Raw genomic sequence first — 22,219 nt, forward strand, 5'->3', positions numbered from 1 at the left:
TCGATGTTCAACCTTCAACGAAGGCACGCCCATTTACACATGTCTTTCAAATATAAATGAACTGGTTGACAGACAGACCTTACATACATACATGCTTACATCTCAACAGCTTACTGAAAAATGGCAGTCAGGCTCGCAGGTGCTCAGTATTTATACACTTGTGCAAGCCCTTGGATAGCTTCTTAAAGATGCATACACACACATCAATCTACAAACTCCCCCTTACAAAGATTGCCCTTAGTAAAAATAACATTAGCGTTAGATATGTATTATTATAACCATTAGAAACAAAACACAATGTTCATGTCCAAGTTGCCAGGCATTTGTTACATGGTCTGGAGATACAACCTGATCTCGTAAAATAATTTGGACTAAATTTAGCAACAGAAACAATCTTCAGTGAACAACTTGTATCAGGAACTTCTGGATTCGTCAGAGGAACAGGAATATTCTCTGGAATATTGTTCTGCAAAATACAGCACCAATCACATCATTAAGTTTGCAGATGATACTATGGTTGTGTGCCTCATCAAAGGGAAGGATGAAAGAGCTTATAGAGACGAGGTCTACTCATTGACTGACTGGTGTGCTAAAAAACAACCTTGACCTGAATATCAATAAAACAAAATAAATCATTATAGACTTCAGGAAAAAGACAACACACCCACCACTTATGATAAATGGTGAAGAGGTGGAAAAGGTCAAATCTGCAAAGTTTTTGGGGGATGCACATTGCGGGGGATCTCTCTTGGGCTGTGAACACTGAACAGTTGGTCAAAAAAGCACACCAATGTCTCCACTTTCTTAGAAGGCTCAAAAAAGCAAAGCTCCCACCTACTGTTCTCAACACATTCTACAGAGGAGCAGTTGAGAGCATTCTTACTAGTAGCTTCACAGTTTTGGTTTGGGACCAGTACAATAGCAGAAAGAAAAAAACTACAAAGAGTGGTGCGAGTTGCAGAAAAAATCACGGGCACAAACTTACCATCAATCCGGGATCTCTCCGCAGCAAGAAGCATTAAATGTGCATCCAAATTAATTTGTGAGCCCTCTCACCCTGCACACGGCTGATTTACACAACTGTCTTCAGGCAAGAGATATCGGAGCATCGACTGCAGGACCACCAGATACTTAAACAGCTTCTACCCAACAGTGTTGAAACTTATAAACTCTGATACCAGCCACCAATTATTTAGTCAGTAATCATTCACAATACGTAGCTCAGCTGAAAAGTGTGCAATATCTTTTGTTTTTTTCTTTGATGTAGCATTATATTTTCTTATTCATGTGCAGTTGCCTGCTGTTTCTCTGATACAGATGAACAAAGGATGAAAAGTTTAACACAGGCAATCCTACTCTGTCATACTGCTATGTACAGTATTCTTCTTATGACTGTCTGGGTGGGGGCTTGTGTTTTTGCTGTTATTATTGGTTTATTTATCCTTCTGGGGGTCTAGTATTGAATATCCTCTTTAAATTGAAATGTTATACTGTTGTTCTTGTTTTCCTTGCTTCCTTTGTACTCTCTGGTGAGTTGATACTCGGAATTTCATTTAGGCTGCACTTGGGTAATCCTAAATGACAATGAAGTTGACTTTTGACTTTGGAACTTCCTCGGGAATTGGAACACCGAACAACTCACTCTGACATAGAAAGTCTTTCTCACAGGCTATGTGCTGTCGTATAGGCTCAGACACTGGTCTCAAATGTTTGCGATTCCACCTAAATTCTGCTACTTGTGATACTACAATATACGATCTTGGCTCTGGGCAAGTATTCTTCATGACTCCAATCCGATCATAACCTTTGCATTCTTACTTCTACTCATAATGGATTGAGCGAGCTGTTGGTTTTATCAAAGTAGGATTTCTGGATTAAACGCTTCTTCAACAGATTGTTTTTCACTGACTTGTTCTTGACACATGGAACCAAGAACGACTACTGATTGGTAATGTAGTTCTGGTTTGTCTCGACAGAAGTCTCTGGGCAGGTGAACCAAGATGTTTATCACAGGGAATGTTTGAGAGAGTCTAAAGATTCAGGAAACATCACTATTATCTTGTTTTGACTTCCCCAGTAACTGTTTTGTACTTTGAACTGTACATTCTATCAAACCATTTCACTGCAGATATTCTGGGCTACTCGTGACATGAGTAAAGTCCCATTCTTTGGTAAATCTTTTGAACTGTTGGCTTGTAAACTGCATGCCATTGTCAAAAACAGCTGTGCAGACCACCATGGATTGCGAAATGATGCTTCATCTTAGTAATAACAGTACTGGATGCTAGGTTAGGAAGTAGGTCAATCTTGAACCAACTGGTATAAGAGTCTACTAACACCAAATAATGTTGATCATTCCATTCAAAGATGTTGGCGGCTACTGTTGACCAAGGTAGTTCAGGAATCTGGTTCAGCTGAAGTGGTTCTTTCAGCTGATGTGGCTTACTGCTATTACACACAGAACAAGATAAAAGTACTCTCTCAATGTTTTGTGACTAGTCTTCTCCCCCTTCTTTTAGTAGAGTTGGCTCCTGGGTCACCATGATGCAAGACAGTAATGTACTCTTGTTGCAAGGACTTTGGAACAATCATTTTCAGACCTTTCATTAGGCTACCTTTCTCAGACAAAATCTCATCTCTGTATGGAAAATAAGGTTGCGCTTCTTGAGGTAAACTAGACTGCTCTGGCCATCCTTGATTGATAAAGTGGTTGAGCCTCTGTAAAACTGGATCTGTGGCTGTGTGATTTCTCAGCTCATCAAGACATGTGGAAGAAAAATTTCTCACTTCTGTGACTTCTAAATCAAGGTACTCATTCTCATGCTGTTCAGTGGCATTTCTGGGTGATCTGGATAATGTATCAGCAAGATAAAGAAGTTTGCCTTTCTTGTAGACAAGAGTGAAATTATACTTTGCAATCTCAGCATCATACCTTGCAGTCTGGCTGGAGCTGAATGCATAGGCTTTCTCGAGATAGTTACTAGAGGTTTATTGGTCTGTTTCGATCTGGATAGGTCTACAATGAATATAATCATGGAACTTCGAACATGGAAACACAATTGCCAATAGCTCTATCTGAGCATTCTGCATTTCAGCTTGGGTAAGAGTTCTCGATGCATAAGCAATAGATTGACCCTCTCGTAGAATGACTGCACTAAGGCCAAATTTCAAAACATCACATGACAGCATGACTGGCTTGTAAACATCACAGCATGTGAGAGTTGGTGGACTAGCAATTCTCTGTTTCAGGACATCAAATGCTCTTTGGTGTTGCTCTAACCAAAACCAGGATACATTTTTATGTGTCAGCTCTCTAAGTAGTGCTGCTATTTGGCTCAAGTCTGGAATGAACTTGCCTAGATAGTTAACCATGCCAAGAAAACATTGCAGGTCTTGAACACTGTCTGGAGCTGGCATCTCGAGAATGGTTGCTTGGTTTGAAGGATTTGGTCATAGGCCTGAACTAGTAAATAAATGACCAACATAAGTAACCTCTAGTAGGCTGAATTTGCATTTCTGTGGATGGAGCTTAAGAGTCACTTGATGCGCTCTTTCCAGAACTTTTCTGAGGTTTCTGTCATGCTCAGCTTCATCATTACCTCCTACTAGTATATCATCTATTATAATAGCAAAAGGATGCCAGAAAAAGATTGCTCCATTGGACGTTGAAAGACTTCACTTGCAGAATTTATCCCAAATTACATTCTCAAAAATCTGTACCTGCCAAATGGAGTACTGAAAGTAGTTAGCAATGAGGACTTCTTGTCAAGCTGAATTTGCCAAAATGAACTCTTTGCATCTAAGACTGAAAAAATAGTAACATTTGGCATCACAGCTGTGACTTCTTCGAGTGTTCGCATTGGATGATGTTGTCTTTTTAGTGCTTTGTTCAAATCTCATGGATCAATACATATTCTGATGTCATCTGAGCTTTTACTATGAGCTATCACCATGGAAGATACCCATTCAATTGGTTTTGCAACTGAACAATTCACACCTTGTCGCGCCATTTTATCTGACTCAGCTTTGACTCTGTCCTGCATGGCTACTGGAACTTTTTGAGCTGCCCTGATAACCGGACTGACATTGGAACTAAGATCATGAAACTTCCCTAGTTTGTCTTCGACAAGATCAGCATAGGTAGAAAAAAAACGTACTGGGTGAAATTAGAGTAGTGGTCTTTGAAGATAACTGGTGGATTTCCTTATTAAAGGAAAGCAGTCCCATTTTCAAAACGTCTCTGAGACGTGCCTCTTGAACACATAAAATAACAAGTTGCAACATCTCTCAGCAGAGTAACATGAAAGCACTGCTGAGCCTTCAGTCTGAATTTCTTCACCACCATAAGCAACAAGCTTTGCACACTTTGCCAAATCAAGCCTTTCACCATGACATACGCTAGCAAATATTTCTGCTGACATAACATTGAACTTTTATCAACTTTGAGTTCTTTGGGTTTTCCATTTATCCAGACAGTACAAAATACTTCATTTTTTGTCCTTAAATCTACTGCATTGACTATTTCACAAAGCACTGACACACCATCAACATAAAGAGTAGGGTTGCAGCTCGCTAACTGATGAACTCGTTTCTTAAAATGTTCTCTTTAAATAAAAAATGTGAGCCTTTTGATTTACAAAATCTTTTGAAATAATCCCATTTATTGCATTTGTGGTATTGCTGACCAAAAGCTAAAATGTTTCCCTTTTAGATTCATGATTTCCACCATACTTAACAATAGTTGGACAATGAAACTGGGTTGGGGCCCATACTTTTGGGTTTGCTGACTCACTCTTATGCTTCACTGAGGCTGTGCGAACTCTGGAATTTGCTGGAAAGCTCTGGGGTTTACCAGTGGGTGGTGCAGGGGCTACAGCTGCTGCCATGTGCTTGGGCCCATTTCTTTTAACCACGTGCTGCATACTATCAACATGAGCTTCGTCACTGTGACTTCTATAGCTATTCTCGTTTATAAGCATATTTGTGTACTTTTCTGTGAGCTCATATATCTGACAAATCTCAATGGCCTTATTCAAAGTTAAATCACTGTCATGAAGCAAATTTCTAACAAATTATCTTTAATATCACACACAATCAACTCATCCCTTAAATCACCAAATCTGCACATTTCAGCCTTATTTTTCAAGTCAGTTATATATCCTGCAAAAGTTTCACAAGGCTTCTGATCCCTTGTGTAAAATAAGTGCCTTTCCATTGTTACATTTTTCTGGGGGTTAGACATTTCTCTGAGTTTATGTTTTATGCACTCAGGGTCATCCCATTACTCAACTGGTACAATATTATTACAGTTTCCCCCTCTCCTACATAGATAGCAGATGTATACACTAATGGTTTCTGACACAGCTAAATTAAGCAGAATAAATGCCTTTGTATGCTCATCTTTATCAGAAAATGCAGCCTGTATGAAAATGTATTCTTGCTCACTCTCCAGTTCTCTACAATACTACTGTCAAACACAAGTGCAGTGGGTTTTCGAAATCTGCCTGCCATGCCCACAAAGTATGCACAAACACTGAAAATATGGCCCTTGTAATTATGTACGAACAAATTGTTCTGTGAGCTTGTAATAACATTAAAAATGCACAATAAACTCTTTGAAATACTGTACTTTGCGAAATATGCTCTGTAATGGCTGTATCTTGCGAAATAACTTTACTGTAATACTCCACAAACATGCAAACAGTTTATACGTTTCTGATAACTAGGATATCTTTAATTAATATGAAAAATACTTGCTTAGCAAAAATGCAGATGTTTCCTCTTATTTTATTTGTTTTATGCAGTTTGGATTTTATTTCAAACATTTTCCGTAGTAATTCAAATATTTTAGCAATATCAGTTTATTTGAATATTGTTTAGAGGGTTCTGTATGCCTCGTTTCATATTTTGTGAATAAGAAATAGTTTTGAGCAAGTTTGAACATCTGAAATTCGTTTCTGACCTGTTTTGGAATTATGCCTGCAGTACGGATGATTCCTCCTCTATATTCCTCCAATGCCAACTGGGTGCCCCCTTGGACTCAAATGGATGAAACTGGAACTCATTCGGTCATTTTGGCCATGCTTCTTTTAACATCATGTCCTTTCAGACATGCCGCTTCTGACACCATGTCACTCGTCCCTCTCTAACATAGATGACAAGCAGGCGGGTATTTTGTTTAGATGCTTTAATACAGAGAAACACATCAGGATGGATAGCAGCATCATAAAATATAAATGAACTGGTTGACAGACAGACCTTACATACATACATGCTTACATCTTAACAGCTTACTACAAAATGACAGTCAGGCTCACATGTGCTCAGTATTTATGCACTTGTTCAAACCCTTGTGTAGTTTCTTAAAAATACACACACACATTTATCTACACTGTCCATGTGCATGACCTGTCATAACAGCTGAAAACAGTGTGCATTTAGAAATCATTGCCATCATGAAATTATTAATATTGGGTTTGTAAGGTTTTTTTTGTAAGTTACAGAGAACTGCAGTCAGTCAGTGATGTATACTGATGTTGTTCTATTAACTTAATCCAGTAATTCATAGGTTCATAGGTTGGGATTAGGCTATCGGCCCTAGGGCCTATACAAGCCTAGCCATAACAATTCCCTGGATATTTCATGTAATATTTAAGCACAGTCGCTGATGTAAAACACAATGTTTATACCTGGTAGGGCAGAAAGAATGCAAAGTGTTTTACATGCATATTGCCTACCACTTATTTATTTATTTAATTTTATTTTACATTTGTTGACCGGGCTAGTCTAGCTGGATACATGTCCATTTTCAGTAGAGGCCCGGGGAGAAAAGCTCCAAGAAATCATACAAAGTTAATATGGAAGTTAATAAATTAAAAATTGAACAACTGAATAACAAAATAAATTCTAGTTTCTTTTCTCTTAAAGATCAGTTGACTGCTGACAATTTTGTTGCCAAATTTAGTCTTATTCAAGACAAATTAGCAAAAGAAAACGATCTTTTGTCCAAACGGAAAATTAAAACATTACAGCGTGACCTTAAAGAATATGAAGAAGGGAACGCTTATATTAGAGTAACAACAGGGCGCACTGACGTAGCGGCTGATGCAACACGCTTGAGAATCAAAAATGAGGCAGCATTGACTGCAAGTGGAGACAAGGAAGGGCCAAGACGCTCGGAACGTCTAGCGCAGCGTGGGCAACAAAATGAAGTGGTGATTTCCAATGCACAAGCTTGTCCTATGCCTTCACAAAATTTTCAGCAGGGACAGCAGGCACAGAAGGTGCAGGTTTATCAGAAAGGGCCGAATGGCCGAAGGACTTGGGCAGAAGTAACATCATCTACCACAGGGAATTACAACAATCAGACCAAGAAGAAGGTGTGGAAGAAATAACTGTTTTTTCAGGTACTTTTGATCCTAGCAGTTACTTAATTGTCAATTTATCATCCAAATTTTTGGATGCCAAGACTTGTGACATTCTGAGTAGGGGTTGGAATTTTGTTCCATCTACTAGATCGAACAAGTGTGATGTGCTGAATGAGCTGAGAGATTTTGTCAGGAAACTGAATTTCAAAGTTTTGTTTAAAAATAGTAACATCAATGTAAGCAAAGAGTTCAGTAGACCAAGTACTTTTAATCCTCCTTTGAGAAAGGAATTGGAAATGTTTCTTAGTATGACTGAGCTTGAACTTATTGAATTGTTGAACAACAAAAGTAGTTTCAAATATCTTAATATGTCTGCAAATGAGCGCAAGCTGTTTTTTTGATTTAGTTAATGATGACAAAATTCTTGTTAGCAAAGCAGATAAAGGAAATGCTTTGGTAGTACTAGATAGAGATTATTATATGAAAATGTATCACATGTTGGCTGATGATGAATTTTATGAAAAAGTTAGTTTTTCTGCTGTTAAAAAATCATATTGTTTTATTGATTCCTTAATTAAGGAATGGTTTTATACAGGAAGGATCACAGAGGATACTAAGAAATATATTTCAAATGCAGCTCCTAAATTTAGTAGAATTTTTGGCTTGGCTAAAATACATAAAGATCTGGAAGACCCTATGTTTAGGCCTATAGTAGCAAGTGAAGGGACCAAAACTGAAGCCATTTCTATTTTTATAGATACACATTTACAAAAGGTAGCGGTCAGAGGTAGTGCTTATATTAAGGACACCTTTGATTTTATTGGACCCATCAAAAAAGTGAATGTTATTGAGTCAGACATTTTAGTCACTTTAGATGTGAAGTCTTTATATACAGTTATTCCCGATGAAGAAGGAATGGAAACAGTGAGATTAGAGCTTTTAAGTTCAGGTTTGTTTTCCAATAATACTACTAGTTTACTTATGGAAATGTTAGATGTTATTTTGAGCTATAACTACTTCAAGTTTGTACTTGGAGCTTTTCTCCCCGGGCCTCCGCTGAAAATGGACATGTATCCAGTCGGACTCTCCCGGTTAACAAATGTAAAATAATAAATAAATAAATAAAGTTTAAAGATGATTTTGCAATGGGTGCAGCGATGGCACCCAGTTATGGCAACATTTTCATGAATGGTTGGGAGAAAAGACATATTTTGATTGATACATTCAAAAACAATATACTTTGTTACAAACGCTTTATAGATGATTTGTTTATTCTTTGGAGAGGGGGGTTGGAGTCCCTTGAATCTTTCTTGCTGTATATAAACAGGGTTTGTACATATTTTAAATTTACTTCAGTTTTGAATGACAAAAGTATTTCAAATTTGGATGTAATAGTGTATGAAGAAAATGGCAAGTTAGCTACTAAAATTAATAAAAAGAATGTGCAAAACAATGTATATTTACACTTTTCAAGCATGCATCCCAGATATATGAAAGAAAATATTGTCAAGGGTCAACTGATGAGGGCACATCAACTTACTTTAGATGATGCTGATTTTATCAGAGAGCAAAGCTATATGTAACAAGTTTGTAGCTAGAGGCTATTCAAATGAATTAGTGAGAAGTAAACTTAGTGAAATAAAAACAACTAGAGAAAATTTAGAAGTTTTTTCTAAGAAAAATATCAACAATGACTTTGGAACTGCAGTGAAGAAGTACTAGAAGCAGTTGGTAATGGTCCACGCTTTCTGTACAAAAAGGGAAAGAGTTTTAAAAACTTTTTCCAAAGCAGTTTGAATCCCAGGTCTTTTAGTACAAGAGGCAGGATGGAAAAATGTTTGGCATGCAATTTCTGTGATTTAATTTATGAAGGAGTCAGTGAAATTGTTATTAATGATGCAAAAATATGTCAACAAGGTTTACACATGCAAATCAAAGTTTGTTGTTTATCTAATTGTATGTCAGTCTTGCAATGCATTCTATGTTGGCCGTACTAGTAGGGAGCTGTTCAAAAGAATGTATGAACACAAAAAGAGCTGTGGAAACTGGCAATGAAGCTAATGCTTTAGGTAAGCATTATAAAATGGAGGGTTGTAAAATCAATTTTAAGTTTTTGGTTTTGGGAAATACTGCTGACTATGAAATCAAGTTGAATGCTGAGGAGGAGTTGGGATGGTTGGAATATACATGGCAGGTTAAGTTGAATGCCTGCTATCCCCCTGGGCTAAACAACAGAGAAGAGTTTGTAGCCTATTTGAGAAAGAAAGGGTTAAGACATTAATTGGGAATGTCATGTGATGATATCTTTTAGTATTTAATGAATGAAGTGAGAGGTTTTAATTCAGGCTGAAGAAGTCTTGTGTATGAAAAGACGAAAGCGCTTACTGGATTTTTACTGAATTTCTGCATTAAAAGCACAGTTTGGTTTATCACCGAGTTTATTATTTTTATCTTTAATTAATATGAAAAATACTTGCTTAGCAAAAATGCAGATGTTTCCTCTTATTTTATTTGTTTTATGCAGTTTGGACTTTATTTCAAACATTTTCCGTAGTAATTCAAATATTTTAGCAATATCAGATATATGAGTTTATTTGAATATTGTTTAGAGGGTTCTGTATGCCTCGTTTCATATTTTGTGAATAAGAAATAGTTTTGAGCAAGTTTGAATATCTGAAATTCGTATCTCACCTGTTTTGGAATTATGCCTGCAGTACAGATGATGCCTCCTCTATATTCCTCCAATGCCAACTGGGTGCCCCCTTGGACTCAAATGGATGAAACTGGAACTCATTCGGTCATTTTGGCCATGCTTCTTTTAACATCATGTCCCTTCAGACATGCCGCTTCTGACACCATGTCACTCGTCCCTCTCTAACATAGATGACAAGCAGGCGGGTATTTTGTTTAGATGCTTTAATACAGAGAAACATATCAGCATGGATAGCAGCATCATAAAATATAAATGAACTGGTTGACAGACCTTACATACATACATGCTTACATCTTAACAGCTTACTACAAAATGACAATCAGGCTCACATGTGCTCAGTATTTATACACTTGTTCAAGCCCTTGCATAGCTTCTTAAAAATACACACACACACATTTATCTACAATGTCCATGTGCATGACCTGTCATAACAGCTGAAAATAGTGTGCATTTAGTAATCATTGCCATCATGAAATTATTAATATTGGGTTCGTAAGTTTTTTTTTTTTGTAAGTTACAGAGAATTGCAGTCGGTCAGTGATGCATACTGATGTTGTTCTATTAACTTAATCCAGTAATTCATAGTTTCATAGGTTGGGATTAGGCTATCGGCCCTAGGGCCTATACAAGCCTAGCCATAACAATTCCCTGGATATTTCATGTAATATTTAAGAACAGTCGCTGATGTAAAACACAATGTTCATACCTGGTAGGGCAGAAAGAATGCAAAGTGTTTTACATGCATATTGCCTACTACTTATTTATTTATCTAGTCTAGCTGGATACATGTCCATTTTCAGTAGAGGCCCGGGGAGAAAAGCTCCAAGAAATCATACAAAGTTAATATGGAAGTTATGACAGATATTATAAAAACAGCAATTGTTACATAAAAACAGTTTTTTTTTCACACAAGTACAAATTATAATACTCATAGTGATTTTGTGAGAAGGTACAATTTACATATAAACATAACTTTTATATGCAATGATATAGTATACTGAAACATAAAGGGAAAAAAATAAAGGATGTAGGGTGAGTATTAGTGAATAGGAAAAGAGTTAGTCAGGGTTAGTACAGGGGCATAGCCAGTGTTTATTGAGATATAGTTTTAGATTCCTTTTATAAAGTGAGAGAGAAGTCTGAGATGTAATTTCAGAGGGTAGTTTATTGCATATTTTTCCAACATAGTTAGTGAACAAGGAGTCACCTGCTGAGCTGTTGGGTTTGGTAGTATTGATCAGCAGTTTGTTTGAGGAGCGTAGATTCTTGAGATTATTATAAGGTGTAATGAGGCTAGAGAGTATTGGAGTGTTGCTGGGTTGATACAGGGTCTTGTGGGCTATTGTGAGCTGTTGAAATTGGAGCTGGTTAAGAAATTCTAGCCAGTCTAGTTGTCTTAGATTCAAACAGTGATGGGTTCTAAAAGGAGAGCCTGTAGCAAATCTAGCAATATTATTATAAGATGTTGCTAGTTTGTTAAGGTTGTTTTTAGAGATTGTTGTATATAGGAGAAGCATAGAGTAGAGTGCAGATTATGAGAGTTCTGGCTATAGTTATCCTAGCTACTGGTGTAAGATAGGGTTTAATTCTGTAAAGGGATCCTAGTTTTTTGTTAACTAATTTTATTGTGGTGTTTATGTGAGTATCAAAGTTGAGATTGTTGTCTATTGTTATTCCTAACAGTTTAGCGGTTGGGTCAGGAGAAATAGGAGTACCATTGTTGGAAGTAAGATTGAAATGTAAAGAGGTGGACTTTCGGGTTGGTGTGAAGAGTAGCAGTTTAGTTTTCCTGGGGTTTAGGAGGAGGCAGCGGTGTGAGAACCATTGTTTTACAGTGTTGAAAGCTTTTTGGGTAAGAGATTGAAGTTCAGTTTGAGAAGTGGCTGAGCAGATTATGGTAGAGTATGGAATAACTGAAAAATAAATAAATAATCATGCAAATTTTAATCTGATCACTATCCAGATGTTTGCCCAGTTGTACCTCCTTTTCACGGGCTTTTGTTCAGATTTTTTGATGTCTTCAGGTTGAGAGGTAGGAATGCAGGTACTGAGGGGGGCTTGCTACTTCACATCGCTGACGTGATGGTTTTATATACATCCTAAGTAGGTGGGTGGGGTAGTTAAAGAGGCACAAAGTCCCCTATACAATTGAAATCAGGCATACAATTACGTAATTTATTTCATAAAGAAAAAGCTACAATGCCGCATGTTAACCACATTATATGGACATTTTTGAACTTCATGTAAGCACACAGGAAGAGCATGAAATCCTAAAGAAACAATTAACCTGGCAAAAAAATTTAAATGAAAAGTTATCGCCCGAATACACCGCCGTTAGCAACAAGTCCTCTCCGTCTCGTAACCTTTTTTGTAAGCAAAGACTCTGTCCGCGTCCCTACGCGATTCTATGTTATCATAACGTGTCAGTGAAGTGATAAGTGATCTTGGAGGTATGTGAGGTGAAGACTCGTACTTCACCAAGGTAGGACAATCGTCCAAACCATATAACAGCAACATCAAGAAAGAAAACGACAATCGTATCCTTGACGAATGCGAACGTCTAATTAAAACAACAACAAAAAATACCAAGTCATCGAGTCTACAGCACTACAAGATACCAAGTAAGCAGTTTACGACTGCGGGAAGATTTGTTGCTAAGCGACAGCAGCGCCTCTCCTGCAGAAGCATTTTATTTCTCCCCTTTACGATTCTAGAGTATCATCCACCAACTACGTGTTTTACGTCAACAGCGCTAGTAGAACCTTGTCACGTGTAACGACAGCGGGACGGAACCGAGTGAGAAAGGGAGACGGTTGCTCCTCCTCCCTTCTCCCGCTGTTTCTCCTATTCTGAAGGTATGTATAAAATATACTTTTAAAATTGGGTCTTTGTTTTTAGAATATGCTTATTATTATTGATGATTGTATTTTTGTCACGATCGATTTCTTTCTGTAAGTGGTGTGCGTGACTGTTTTTCCCCTCTGTCCCCTGCTTAGGTCAGCCGCTCCCCCTTCTTCTGTCTCACTTAGCGTGATGTCTTATTACAGACCGGTGGCCAGTGGGAGGAGAAGACCGGTTTGTTGAAGATGTGTTGTAATCGTTATGTCCCTTCCTCTTTTAGTTTCAGGTAACGCGGGAATGTGTGTCACCGGCTTCACCGGGGGAAGCTAGGTGTAAGCTGTACATGACGTATTTAAATACTTTTTGTATGTGTCAAGATCTGCGCTGCTTTGCATTGCGTCAGCCTTAAGGTGTTATTATTAATTAAATACTAATGGTTCCGAAGATTACAACACTGTCGGAGGTTAGTTGTCAGCTTGTGGTTGATGTCAGAAGTATAGATTAAATCGGGAACTTTGTAAAAATCCCAATATAACCTGTCTAGATATCCTGGAATGATTGTGTTTATGGACCCAGAAAGATAATTGGTTGTTTCCAGTTGTGTAGTTCGTGACCTCTTTGTTTAGAAGAGGGAATAATAAGTGTGGTGTTTATGTAGATGATCTAATCGTTCGCTTGCTGTAAAACGGCATGTCAGTGAAAATGTTAAAAAAAATACTTGTTCTTAGTATGTAGTGACAGATGTTACGCATATCGGAGCACGTAATATGAACAGTGGTGTAATTCAGACTACGTTGTAGTTCTTTGTGTTTACTGTAAGGTAGTGGGATAATCATTAGGAGCCATTCGTATAATGTTTGCCCTTTGGGGGCCTATTTAAAGGGAAACGGACAGAAAAGAATAGGGGAACTGTACTGTTGTAGTTTGACAGGTAAACTGTCCTATCAGCGCTCTGGCACGCGGGAGTTGTATTTCGTATTTGTACCCTCTGTCTTGCCGCGTCAACCAATTGGTTAGGGAAGGTTAATAGTGTTTGTAAGCATGGCTGGTTGAGTAAAGGGAAATGCAGTATTTAGCGCATTACTGTGATTAACGTTAGAATGTATACTGTGTTTTAATGTGTTGTTTTTCTCGATAAGAATATCTATGTAGTGTCCACTTATTCATGGTTTATTTTTATGGTCTGTTAAGTACTGTAGCCGATCCCCATAGCATTGTTTATATATGGAACTCTCAGCTGAAAACCCATGATTATCGTTTTGTTTGCCATAGTTCTTAGAGAAGGTGTTCATATTATACCACACGCATTGTACAGTTCACGAAATTTATCTGAAAATAGATTGGTTTGCATTAGATCAGGGCTCTTCCTGTGTTACACACCTTGACATTCCCTTACGCTCATTGTAGATTAACTGAATATTGCTAAAAACAGGACAGATCTGAATGGCTAAAACCAACTACATTTAAAAATGATCGCATTAGCCATTGATTTGTGTATTGCGTGTGGTTTAGTGGTTGTGCTTTTAACAGAGTAGACAGTACTGTGTAATTGGTGTACATATACCACTGAGGTTTCAACTATAAGACAACACTGGCGTGATGAATAGGTAATCTCTTCTTGCTTTTGTGGTATTGAGACAAAGATGAACTCTGAGCCTATTTATGTAGATAGTTGGAAATGTTAGAAATCTAAAACTTAAATTACTTGACGTTAGACTTAGACATTACTGATTTTTAATGTAGCACATGAGTGCGAGAGTCGGGAAAAAGTAAAGGGGCATCCCTGTGTTTCTGCTGTTTATTCATTTTGGCTGTCATACATAAAACGAAGTCCAGAAGTGGTACTGTATTACCTGGTTCATTTGTGTGCAAACTAAACACTTTTGTTATACTGTTTGTTTTTGCCTTATGTCACGTTGTGACTGAAAATGGCCCATAGACCAGCTTGCTCACTTGGTTAACAATTCAAATAAATACAACTTAATAAAAATAAAATACAGTTGTGTACAAGAATAGTTTTAGTATGATTAGTTTATATATTTTAGTTTTTGTGATCTTGTCTGCCAATGCTGAGCAGTAAAGATTTGATGTTTGTGGGGGAGGAAGGGATAATTAAAGGAGGGGGTTACAAGCTTCTTGATCGTAATATCATTAGGTAGTATTGGGCAAAGGAATGACAAAGGAAGAAAAGAGTTCTGTGATTAGAGTAATAGAGAATTGTAATTGTGATGTAACAGCTTTCAAGATTAAATTATTTACTTTACAGTCAGAAGAGCTATGCCTTGAACTTAATCAAAAGTTTGACAATTGAACTTTTGTCATGACTTACTGGTACTGGAAGGAATATGTGTAGAGAGTTTTGTGGAAGGATAATTTGGATATATTGTATTTTTTATTAGGTATAGACTGCATGATGGTTTAGAACAGTGAGTGATATTAGATCTGTCTTTACTTTATTGTTAAAACTTATTGGGTCTGTATTATGACAGTGTGATATAATAGCAGACAGTACTTTTTGCAACTCTTAACTTCTCCTTTCGGCTTTTCCCGGTTAGGGGTCACCACCTCGGATCACCTGTCCGCTCATGATTGGCAGTTGAGTTTTATGGGGTTGAGTTGCCAGACCGGCGCCCAACCTTCCACAGAAGGCACACACACTCGCACATAGGACCAATTTAGTGTCCAGTCCCCCTACAGCATGTCTTTGGGGTGTGGGAGGAAACTGGAGCACCCGGAGGAAACCCACGCAACCACAGGGAGGCCATGCAGACTCTGCACAGAAGCACTCCAGCCGAGGATCGAACTGGAGAACCTCTTGCTGTGAGGCGGCAACGCTAACCGCTGCACCACCGCGGCCACCCATTTGCAGCTCTTAACTAAGTGATTTAAACAAGTTATTGGAAACCTTTGTTTTATGTGAAACCATAAGTGGTTTAGTAGAAAAGAATTTGTGTAGTTGAAGGTATGTGGCCCCTAAAAATGTGCATATAATGTTATTCATAACTAAGCTTATGGCTGAAAGGCCATCTTGAAGCTTAACTGTCCAATAGAGTTTTAATTTTGAAAGCAGGTTGGTTCATAGGTTTTTGTTAAACTTGCGGCCAAGAAGACCATCCAAAAAGGTCAGCTGCATCACAAAGTGCTGATGAGAGACTAACAGAGATCACCCCTCAGGAGTCTGTATAAAAGCCAAACATTTCTGCTTATCATTAATCTATCTGAATAGCTAAAGGGGAATGAGACCTGAGATATTTTTAGTGTACAAAAGTCAAGCTGTCTTGGGCCAATTTGCTGCTTAGAAAGGTACATGGAAAAGGGTGCATCATACTGAGTGATTAGGAGTGAATGAAGTGGAGCTGTAACTTCTTTGGACCTTGAGGAGATAACTACAAAGGATAAGTTGAGCATAGCAGAAGGATTTTCTAACCACCACAGAGATGAGATGACCAAAGAAATGCTCTTATCAAGGTAGTATACCCAAATTTATGATGACTGGATCACATTTAAATGGATGGTATGCTGCAGTGATGCTATTTTTACCATAAGAAACAAACTGCTGTACTACTTGGTGTTGAGAGTAACCCAATGATTAATACACCAAGTATTTGTTTGGTCCTGCCCTGGCTGAAGAATTTGAGTCGGAACAGGATTTGGTAACTTGTCTCCATTTTTGCAATTATCGGCAAACGTGGTTAATCGTAGTACTTTGGTAAAGTCTTTTATGTCCAATAAATATGTACCAAAGAGGAGAGGTCTCAGAACAAAGCCCTGTGGTATACCACTTTTTTGACATTCTGTTTTGAGCACATACCCTGATCATAATGGTATGAGTTCTGTTAGAGATTCAATACATTGTTCACTAGATAGGTTATCTCTGTTAGTTGAGAGGATTTGTCAAACATCCCAGCATGGGGATAATATCAAAGGCCATGGCGAGGTTTTGATAAGTGGTGTAGATCCATGGCCTCCGTAACCCTTTCAAAGAACACAGCCAGGGTTGCTCTGGCATGATCTGCCTTTAACAGTCAAATTGATACCTGTATCATAACTTATTAATTTAACCGTAATATGTTCTATAAATCTGTTAATTATACTGGTGAGACTAATAGCCCTATAATTCCCAGAACAGTAGAGGGACCATCTTTTATGCAAGGACATCACAGTTGCCATTCTCCATACTTTGGGGACATAATCAGTGGTGATACTCAGGTTAAAGAATTAGTGGAGAGGTTTTGCTAGGGGGGACTTTATATATTTTTCAGTAGGTATAAAAAGTTATTGTCAGGACCCACGGCAGTAGGAATGTATCAAAAGGACGTGGATCAGATTAATATAAGGGAAATGAAGAGGACATTGGAGAGGTGGGTGGGGTAAAATTGGAAGAGAGTTTGCAAAATGTCCTTGTGGGAGTCAAAGATGTAAGCACTGTTGGAGAAAGAGTTATATTAACTGTGAATTTGTATGTCCTTAGCTCGTCCTGTACTTCCTAAAAATAAGTTTTTATTGCTTACAAGTTTTAAATAGTTTTTGTAATTCTGATAGAGTGTACCTCATTTTAGTGATGGTCAAGGGCTTTTTATTTTTGTTATAGAATTTTATATTACAGTTTCACCGTATGAGTTTAGTTTTAAACCTGCCATTATGCTTACACCAAAGTGATTTGGATGCCTTAGTTTATCTATGCAGGAGGAAGTAAAATTCAGAGGAGTAGGCAGCAGCCTCGGTTTACTATTGAAATGTCGAATGGCACTACATCGACTGTACTATAGTCGAACACGGAAGTTCGAAAAATAGTAATGTCGACGACAAAAAAACAATCTAGGAATGGTTTTAACATGGCTCGAGGTAGGTGTTCAGTATTATTCAGAACTACAAACCTCTCCCCTACCTCGACCCATGTTAAAACACAGTCCTAGATTGTTTTATTGTCGTCGACATTACTATTTTCGAACTTCGTGTTTGACTATAGTACAGTCGATGTAGTGCCGTTCGACATTTCAATAGTAAACCAGCAGCCTCTGATACAGGGTTTGCAGAGGTGTGGTGTACCATTTGTGATGATCACTAATATCAGAAAACAAAAAAATAAGTAGTTTAGGAGTAGTCCCCGATTGCATATGAGTTATTGGGTGCCACAGGACTCCTCTTAGAGAAGATTTGACTTGGTCAGATTTGACTAGTGAAGGGGTAGTAGGCAGATTATTGCAGTTAGGAGAAATGTTTGTGAGGACCAAATCAAGAAGAACACCTCTGGCAGGTTGGTGGACTGTTTGGTCAAGTGTATTGGCAACTGCTCTGTCGAGACATCTGGGCTTATTTTTGATAGTACAAGTTTACCAGTTTGTGGATAGAATGTGTGTTACTTTGTTTGACAACATGTAGTGTTACTTTGTTTGACAACATGTAGAGTGAGTTTGTTAGCCAAGCATATTCTATGCATTTCTATGAATCTGTCATGACAATAGATGTTGATCTTGTGGTGGTGGTAATGGTTGGACTTTAGCTTGTATGCATAAACCATTGGTTCTGCAGAGGTCTAAGTCATAAAGGTTAGGGGCTTTCAGTACATGAAAGGTAACATATCACCATTCATGAGTCTATACAGGGCAGAGCGGGGGGGGGGGGTGTACCTTTTTTGCTTAGATTGTGTAGGCCTGAACTATTTGGAAACTTTTATATTGGTGTGGGTGCTTTTTGAAGAACACACCAGAAAGGCATTGTTTAAAGATTAGGTGGAGTAAGGGAACAGTGTACATATGATCATAGGAGATTACTAGGCTAATGGCCTTGGAGCCCTTACAAACCTAGCCAAGAGTTTATCCCCAAAAAAGAAACCTCAACCAGTACCTGTCACACCTGTTAATGAGGGATGTAGGTGGAACCCCTTGGACAAATTTGTGGTTCCCCGTCCACTCATCAAAGTTGTGCTTGAAGAAGGTCAGTGATTTTGACGTGTATAGGGAGTCTATTCCAGAAACGGGGCAGCCTCTGTGAGACAAGCCTGTCTCTCCAGCAGGTTTTGTTAATGTCTCATATTAGATTTAAGATTAGGTAATGTGCGATGAGTTATAGTTACGGATATGGAGCATTTCTAGTAGAGTGGGGTCTGACTGCATTTCTAGTAGAGTGGGGTCTGAGATAGTCAGACCCCAATCTGCCCTAGGGCATTTATAAGCCTAGCCAGAGTGTGTGTGGCTTTCACCACCCCTTAGGATGAGAATACTATGCCCATTTAGGGTTTAGTTTTCTGTGCCTCTGTCTAGTAGTGACACAGAGATGACCCCCATGGTAAACCTATAATCTCCCATCCACTCGTCAAGATTTCTCTTGAACAGAGTTGGGGGCTCTGCCTAACATCGACTGGGATTCTGTTCCAGAGTGCAGGGAGCCTCTGGGTTATGAATCTGTCCCTCCAGCACATCCTATTTATTTCTGTGTTGAGGTTTAAGTCTCTTGCTCCACCTCAGAAAATCCAAATCCATCAGAGCCATGAGAGCATGTCCATTAATTCCGGATTGGACATGGCCTTGTACGTCAGGCACAGATCACCTCTGAGTAGGCGGTATGCGACTGAATAGAGCTGGAGTTTTTTCAGTCGGGCAGCATATGACATATGTTTAAGACCCTTTATTCTCTTGGTGAGGAACTTTTGGGGTCTTTCCAACTGCTGCAGGTGTCGGGTAAGATACATCCCAAATGGGGCATTGTACTCAATCATTGGCCTGATTTAAGAGAAGAGTACAGGGGCACAATGACCTCTCTTTATCTAGATGTGAAACCCTTCATGATAAGGTGGGCAATATAGAAGGTCTTCCTAACCACTTTGGCAATGTGAGTGTCAAATGAGAGGTTACTGTCAACCTGGGTCCCTAGGTCCCTGATTACCTCTTCCGTACTTAATGGATTACCACCTATGTGGTAATTTGTGGGTACCTTGTTTTTCCCAAAGGGTATGACTATACATTTTTTGGCGTTCAGCTTTAGACCATGGTTTTGGCACCAATTATTCGTTTTCTATGAGGCCTCTCTGAAGGATGTTTGTGTCCGCTGGGGTATCAATTATGGCGCCCAGTTTGCAGTCATCTGCGAACTTTGTCAGCCACAATCCTCCTATGTTTGCCTGTACCTCGGAAAAATAAATGCCGAACAAGAGGGGTCCCAGGACTGAGCCCTGTGGGACACCGCTTGTGACCGGCTTAGAGTCTGACATAGCTCCAGCAACTCTGACCCTGTGGGTTCTGTCCTTGAGCCAGTTTGCAACCCATCTTTTGACATATGGATTTACATTTAAGCCGGTGAGTTTGTCTATGATGCCCGAGTGGGGTATTGTGTCAAAGGCTTTTGCAAGGTCAAGGTAGGCTGTGTGAACTGCCTTACCCTCGTCAATGGCCTCAGTGACAGTTTCAAAAAAGTCGACCAAGTTCAAAAGGCAGGATCTGCCCTTGACAAAGCCAAATTGGGTAGGATCCAATGTCTGTAGGTCCCCAATGTCTTTGTTTATGAGTTCCATAATGATCCTCTCCATAGCTTTGCAGACCAGGCTCGTCAAGCTTATGGGGCGGTAATTTCCAGGGTCCGTAGAAGTACCGCCTTTGTGAAATGGGACCACTGTTGCCGTACGCCACTCTTTGGGTACGTATTCTGTAGTAAGGCTAAGATTAAACAGCAGCCTTATGTGTGGGTTTAGTTCCTCTTGGAGTTCATGTAGCACACAGCCTGGGACACCGTCCGGTCCCATTGATGCTGTGTTTTTAGCTTTAGAGAGGGCGGCTCTCACCTGGGCATCTGAGATGTTAGGGAGGCTACACTCTGCTGGGATAGTTATTTCTCCTTTTGGGGGGGAGGGGGAGGAGAAATTTGCACTGAACCTGTCTGCCAGAATGTTGGCAATGTCAGTGGGTTCAGTGTATTTTGTGTAATTTTGGACTAACTCTGAGCATATCTGGGAGTTTCCACCCAGGTTTCTAACATAGCTAAAGAAGGCCTTGTGATTGTCTTTTGTATCTTTTGCAATTTTTCTCTCAAAGTTGGCCTTGGATGATTTTATGAGTGATCATAGTTTTTTGCTAGTACTGATCAGTTTGCCTTCCCTTTTAGGGATTTTGCTCTGTCATGTAGTAGCTTCCTCCTCCTCCTGTTGTAAAGTTTGTTTATGGTTGGGGTCCACCAGACCGGGCACCTGCCTTTGGGGGAATGGGTCTTGGTTTTATTTGGGATTGCATGATCCATGCATTCTTGAAGGTGCCCGTAGAAGGCATTTGTAAAGGATTCAGCAGTGTGGGTTGTGGTTTCCTCTGGCCCAGGGGCCTTGAAGGATACCACTTCAGTCTTAAGAAGTGTGAAGTTGGCTTTTGAGAAGTTCTTCACTGTGGTCTTTTGTGCAGGGGGTGGGGGCAGGATGTGGATTTCCAGTGAGATTAATTTATGGTCTGATCTTACCAATGAGGGATATACTTCCGGTGTGGAGCATTTTGTCCCCATGTTTGTGATGATCAGGTCAAGTATATTGTCTCCTCTTGTGGGAATGGTGACTAGTTGTTCCATCGCATTTGAGTTTATGAATTCTAGGAACCTTTGGGCTAGGGTGTTGGGGCTTGAGTAATGTTCCCAGTCTTTGTTTGGGTAGTTGAAGTCTCCCAGTATGATGGTATTTGGAGAGACATTCATACTCTCCAGTGTCTTCAGGAAGACTGTGTGGGGTTCCTGAGTTTGAGAGGGTGGTCTGTAGCATGCTACAAACTGTAAGGCAGTTTTGCCTGTGGTTAGTTGCACCTGGATGGTCTCCGATGCTTCGTGCGTTGCCACTAACCTGGAGGTGTGGGTATCTTTGATGAATATGGATAACTCCCCCTCCTTTTGTGGTTCAGTCCAAGTTTTGGGGCCGGAAAGCATGATATGAGGTAAAACCTGATAGTGCTGGGGTGCTCTCAGGAGCCTTGAACCAGGTTTCAGTCACTGCACAGACATCTATGTTCTCCATACTGAGGAGGGCTTCGAGAGCGTGCATCTTAAGGTTTAGACTTCTGGCATTGAGCAGCATTACCCTTAGTTTTTTTCCACGTGTGTTTTCTATGGAGGTAGGTTTGTCATTTTAGCCTTGCCTAAAAAAGGCACTATGGGGGTGGCAAGAGCCTTGGCCAATATCCGGAAGCCCAGGGGTGACAGGTGCAAGCCATCCCTTGCGAAGCAGAGTGGCTTGTCGAGCATGTCATCCCAAGCAGACAGACATTGGATCCCCTTAGAATGACACCAGTAATTAAGCCAATTGTTGTAGGGGAGACACAAATCACCTCTGAGC

The 22,219-nt window shown here is 39.3% G+C and overlaps 1 protein-coding gene across 5 annotated transcripts in view; it reads left to right on the forward strand.

The window, feature by feature from the left end:
• Positions 1-12,824: 12,824 nt before the first annotated feature.
• The window catches only part of KIAA0232 (KIAA0232 ortholog), a 1,643,611-nt gene continuing 1,634,216 nt past the window's right edge, over positions 12,825-22,219 (forward strand). For 2 of the 5 annotated variants that reach the window (XM_044062830.1, XM_044062834.1), the window contains exon 1: positions 12,828-12,935. The gene's annotated coding sequence lies outside the window, so the exon portion shown is untranslated. Of the gene's footprint in view, positions 12,936-13,129; positions 13,208-13,255; positions 13,385-22,219 lie in introns of those variants that run through there. The other 3 variants (XM_044062835.1, XM_044062832.1, XM_044062833.1) reach the window with 3 other exon arrangements.

The sequence above is a fragment of the Protopterus annectens genome, chromosome 2.part1, assembly GCF_019279795.1.
Source record: "Protopterus annectens isolate FY-2018-M chromosome 2.part1, PAN1.0, whole genome shotgun sequence".
In the NCBI taxonomy this organism is placed as follows: domain Eukaryota; kingdom Metazoa; phylum Chordata; order Ceratodontiformes; family Protopteridae; genus Protopterus; species Protopterus annectens.